This window comes from Adiantum capillus-veneris, chromosome 8, assembly GCF_014529385.1.
Source record: "Adiantum capillus-veneris isolate H3 chromosome 8, ASM1452938v2, whole genome shotgun sequence".
Lineage (NCBI taxonomy): Eukaryota > Viridiplantae > Streptophyta > Polypodiopsida > Polypodiales > Pteridaceae > Adiantum > Adiantum capillus-veneris.
In genome coordinates this window covers 112502446-112508445 of record NC_140938.1, presented here as the reverse complement: position 1 = coordinate 112508445, position 6000 = coordinate 112502446, and positions in this window count along the sequence as shown.

Here is a 6000-nt window from a genome sequence, read left to right as displayed (position 1 = left end):
CTGCTTGTGCCTTGGCTGCCTTTTTTTGATGGATGGCACGTAGCTCCTCTTGTCTTAAAGGATCATAGTATCTTTTAAATTTACTCACGTTGAGGAATCCAATGGTTTTAACTCCATCAAGAGTTTCCACACAAACGGTACCTTGTGAGGTGATTTTGCATACTCTATATGGTCCTTTTCTCGCATATTTCAACTTTTTCTTCTCATTACGCACTCCATACATAAGGAATTTATCCCCAACCTAATATCGTTGTTCTTTAAATGATGGTCAAACCATTTCTTTCTCCTATCTTTCTCCACAAGTGCATTTTGCACAGTAAATTGTCTCTCTTCATCTAACCTCTCAAGGATATATAAACGCTCAACTAAAGGGTTACCATCCCAACCTTCTTGTGAAGCTACCTGTAGACTAGGAATTACAAACTCCCATGTCATAACTGCTTCTTGGCCATATACCATTTTGAATGGTTGTACAGTTAATATCCACTTTGTAAGTAGTACGATAAGCCCATAGAGCTAATGTCAGTTTTAAATTCCAATCTGTGCGATGAGCTTCCACTGTTTTGGTCAAGATAGAAATTCAAGTCTTGTTAGTTCTCTTAGCTTGGTCATTTGCTTGTGGAAAATAAGGTGTAGACTTATGGTGGGCTATCATGAAGTTTATCGTGAGTTCCTTTATCATTCCATTTATAAAATGAGTACCATTGTCACTCACAATCTCAAAGGGACAACCAAGTCATGTATAATGTTCTCAAAGAGAAACTTAGAAGTTGACCTTGCATCAGCCTTGCGTGTCTCCTTGTCTTCCACCCACTTTGTCACATAGTCAATGGCAACAATAATATATCAAGATTGAGTGTTACAAGCTACCGGACTAATTGGGCCTACAAAATCTAAACCCCATTTTTCAAATGGTTGAGTCACTTTAATAGGATGTAAGGGCATCTTATCCTTTAATTGTGTGATCTTGGAACATTGGCATTCATCACACCCTTTTGCAAAAAGTGATGCATCCTTGAATAAGGTAGGCCACCAATAGCCTGATTGCAACACCTTCCTAGCAGTTAGTTCTCCTAAAAAAATTCCTTTGGTTATACCCATGTGGGTTTCTTGGAGTTCCTGCAATTAGATAATAAGGTTCACATTCCTTTAATAGTTTTTGAGCTATATCCTTATGAAGCTTTTTGGGTGGAAAACCATTAACTAAAAAGTTCACAATCTTCTCGCTCCATTCGGGCATGGTCTCCACTAGGAATAGGAAAGTATCGGGGAATTCATCATCTATTCCAGTAGGGGCTTCACCATTGGGTATGTGAGACAAATGATCCACCATGACATGTCTTTTACCGGGTCTCACCACAACACCACTCTGTAGTGGTGTAGTTTCTATCAACATCAGTTAATTGATGACTTGCAAAGCTAATGGGGTAGTCCAATTTATGTTCTTCTGGTTGAGCTAGAACACATCCAATAGCAAAGTTTGATGCATCAATATGCACATGGAAAATTACATTTCAATCAGGCACTCATAAGATGGGATCACTTGTCAAGGCCTTTTTTAATAACTCATAAGCATGGTCACACTCCGCGGTCCAGTGGAACTCAATCAGAAGCGTCTACAAAGGGCAAGCTATATCGGCAAAGTTTAAAATAACCCGCTGGTAATAACCAACATGGCCCATGAACCTTTGAACTCCATTATAGTTTGTAGGTGGTGGCAAACTAGAAATGGCTTTAATTTTCCTCTAATCTATGAAAATCCCATTTTTTGACACTATATACCCTAAAATGACTCCGTGTTTAACCCAAAATTGGCATTTTAAAGGGTTTAATGAGATGTAATACAATTTGCACTTTCAAACACTTTTCGTAAACATGATAGATGTTCTTTTCAAGAACAATAAACACAAAGGTCATCTAAGAAAGCTTCCCAAAAACTCCCTTAAATATTCTCTAAAAGCAGGGTTTATCAATATTTAGAAGGTAGTAGGGGCATTGGTTAAGCCAAAAGCCATAACACGAATGCGAACACTCCAAATTCGGTTATCAAAACAGTTTTAGCTTGGTCCTCTAGTGCAATTGTGATTTGATTGTAGCCAGAGTACCCATCTAAAAAGCTATATGCTTCCTTCCCTGCAACTCTTTCAAGCACATGTTCCGAATATGGCAAGGGGTAATGATCTCTCCTAGTGGCGGCATTGACCTTCTTGAGATCCACGCACACTCTGAGTTTCCCATTCTTTTTTGGCACAATAACTATTGAAGACACCCATTATGAGTGCTCAATAGGGTATATGAATCCGTATTTGACAAGCTTTTCAACCTCTTCTTGAACAATCTTTGCATACTTAGGATTCATTGGGTAGGGTCGTTGTTGGGTTGGTTTAGCCATGCTATTCATGGGAATTGTGTGTTGCACCTTGGAAGGTGGAACACCTTTCATATCATGATATGTCCAAGCAAATATATCCTTAAATTCCTTGAGAAGCTCCTTACGTACATATTCGTCAGTCTTTGTTAGATCTTGGGCAATGAAAACAGGTTTGGACTCCTCACCTAGGTATGCTAACTCTATTTCCGTAACTATCACTGGTCTATCATAGACTCCATTAATCCCATCAATAGGTGTTCTCTGGGCCTTTGCATATATAACCTTACGCTCCTCCGTGGTTTAGGATTTGAAATTCTCAGGTGCAGGATGTAAATTTGTGGGGTCTTGTTGTTCTGTGGACTGTGATTTCTTTTTCGCTTCCTTTTGTTGTTGAGCTAGCTCTCAATTTTGTTGTCTCCTTACAGTACGACTCAAATTTGACTTCTCTGTAGCTTCTACTTGTGCGATGGCAATGGGTTGTGGACTGCACCACATAACGCTTTGAAGGTATTCACCCCAATTATCTACCAGCTTATGATGTGCATCACATGCCCCATATATTTGAGCCATTCTACGCGGTAGATTTCTTTTTCATTTATCCTAGCACGTATATTGGCTGGATATCGTCACCTCTTATATCTCTTACTCCTCTTGTCTAATTTTTTATTACAACCTTCCACCAGTGAAGAGTCACTAGATGAATCGCTACTTGTGCCTTCTCCTCTCCAGGATAGATTTTCATCTAGGGTACCACTGGGCCTTGAATGGTTTGTCCCCACATTTGCACCAAGATTTAACTCAGATTCTTTGTCCTCAGATTCAATTTCAATTGATGATTCTGACTCCAAATCATGTGGGCTATAGTCTTTTGAGACGCTACTAGCTCCAATGTCAATGAAGCTTTCATTTGGTAGGTCATTAGAAGCTATATGCATTGATCCTATCATATTTAAAGGTACGAGTTGTGGCATTTCCTCCCCCTCATGTGTTACCCAGATCATCCCCCTATTTCCCCAAGTGTCTATGGTTGCTACTAGGTGGACCTAATCCACATTGTTAGACGAGGTAGAACATCCATATAAGGGGATCTTTCCCAATATCAGTGTCTTTTTTACACGTGTCGCAATACTGCAATGGGGCCGAGTGAATTGTGGTTTCATAGCTATGATCAATTATAAATCCCTTTCCTAGAAGATGTGCTCGACCAGTTGCAAGATCAACGCGACTGACAGAGTCCTGGAACTGCAAGTAGACATGGTTTCTAGACCAATCATGCACCATTTTTTCTTCCCTCATTAAAGGACGTCCTAATATCATCTTAGATGACATAGTGCGCTTGGAAAAATCCATAATAATGAAGGTATGCCTTATTTTGTGTCCAAGGACCTTGACCTTGAGATCTTCTAGAATCCCAATAGATTTGACAACAGTCCCATTGGCCATCTTTACCACTATGTTTGTAGTCCCAAGATGAGGTCTTCCCATAGATTCCCAGTAATTTTTAGTTACAATGATAACCCTTGTGCCACCATTAAGGATTCCCTTCATAGTTAATCCCTTGGTAGTGATTGGTATGGTCGCATTGGATTCATCGCGTCCCAACTCGTTAATAGGTATTTCAGCAACAGAGTTCTCATCTAGGTTGGGTTGTGGATTTAAATGTTCCTCCTCTATTGGAACCTCCCTAGCTCCATCCATCTATGCAAATTGTGGTATCCCGACTTTCAGTTCTCCATTGAGGAAAGCTCAAAGACCTAAGAATAGCTTGGGGTCTCCATATAGTTTAGACATGATGGTGGTTCTAACTTCTGAAGCCAAGAAATCCATCAACATTTAATGGCACTTTTTGGGTTTCAGTCCCTTGACATGGGGAAGATGGGATCTCCATTTCTTTGATAGGGTCAGGTAATCCCTCCATAAACATTCTCTCCAACAAGAAGGGAGTACGCCTACTTCCTAATGACTTAAAATCACTTTCTTCTTGGATGACACTAGGTATGGCTAGTGGTCTAGGGTCTTTGTGAGGTTGATTTCGTGTAGGGAACACTGTGTCAATAATATGGATCTTCAACGTCTTTTATATACACAGGGTTGTCACCAGTCCCTATATTGGTCTTTGAACTGGGGTTTGACTTCGCTGCTTTTTTCGATCTCTTCCTTCATGTTTTCTTCTTCTTCTAAGATTGGACAATTGATGTTGTGTCTCTTTCTTCAAGAATATAATTTTGGTTTTGGAGCATCAATCGTGTGAGTACATTTACTGATACCACAGGTGTACTTTGTGATGGCTCCTCGGTAACCTCAATTAAGTTTAATGGCATAATCTTTGGCGCATTTGAATTATTAGGACATTGGGCAATCAAATGATCTATGCCACATTGATTACACATGACTATTGACATTGTAGTTGTACTTTCTTGATTGGTTTGCATTAGTGTGGCATTCTTTTGTATTCTAATAGAACACTCGGCTACACAATGCGGACCCCACACTCGTAGCATTGAAGAGGTGGTCGCGTGGCAGTGAAATAGATATTTTGGCTTCTTGCCACAAGAGCAGTTGATAGACAGGTTTGACTTGTCCCCAATAGTCCTCCATGTAGTGTTGTGGACTTTCTTCAAGTGCATCAATCCCATAGGCAATATTTGGGTCTAACTCATCCTCGCAATCCACACAAGCAATATATGACTCACAACCCACTTGATTCACATAAGCAATTCTTGGATGTGGGGGTTGCGGTCCTAGCATTGGAGGTAGTAATGGTGTTGTTTGAACAACATTTTGGGTCCTAGGGACCATGTGTTGTGACGGTTGTTCAAGAGGTGGGGCCGGCATCAATGCAGGCACTAAGGTTGGTCTATTGGTCATTACGCGTTTAAATACTATGCAATCCTTGGCTTGATGACCATACCTCCCACATGCATTGCAATTTCCATTAAATTTTACTCTAAACATAGGGCATTCATTGGTACTATGTGGACCAAAGCAAACAGAGCACCATTGTTTCTCCCTCCTTGGATACATATGATTGTTTTGTGGAGCACGATTGTCTATAAGACTTTATTGAATGGCCTTGGTGAGTTCTACTAAAGTCATCTCATATATCTTTGGCTCTTTAGCAATAGGCTTTATGGTCATTGACTCATGCCCCGATGCTTGCGAGCTAATAGATTTAGGGTCAATAGACACTCTTTCTCCTTGAATCATTAAATTGTCCTCCAATTGGATCACATCGGTGGTGACTTCTTCCCAAGTGGCGGTACCTCTAATGACTAGGCCATTGTAGATATCCTCATGTCGTAGTCCCCTTATGAATCTATCGAGAAATTGGTTATTATTGAAGCGCTCATTTGGATTACAACAAGAATTCAAATGCGTCAAGCGACTAATAAAGTCTCTCACAGACTCTCCTTTCTCTTGTTGGGCTTTTTGGAGATGAGAGGCTACGCCCCAAAGCACTCCCCCTTGTCTGTACTCTTTCAAGAACAGTCTCCTAAGAGTAAGGTAAATCCTCTTCTCTTCCACCCTTAGGGTCTTATATCAATCCCCAGCCTTCCCACTCAAGGTCAGGCTTAAAGCATTACTCTTATGCAGGTCATAGTGTTCTCCTAGGGAATCACATATTTGTT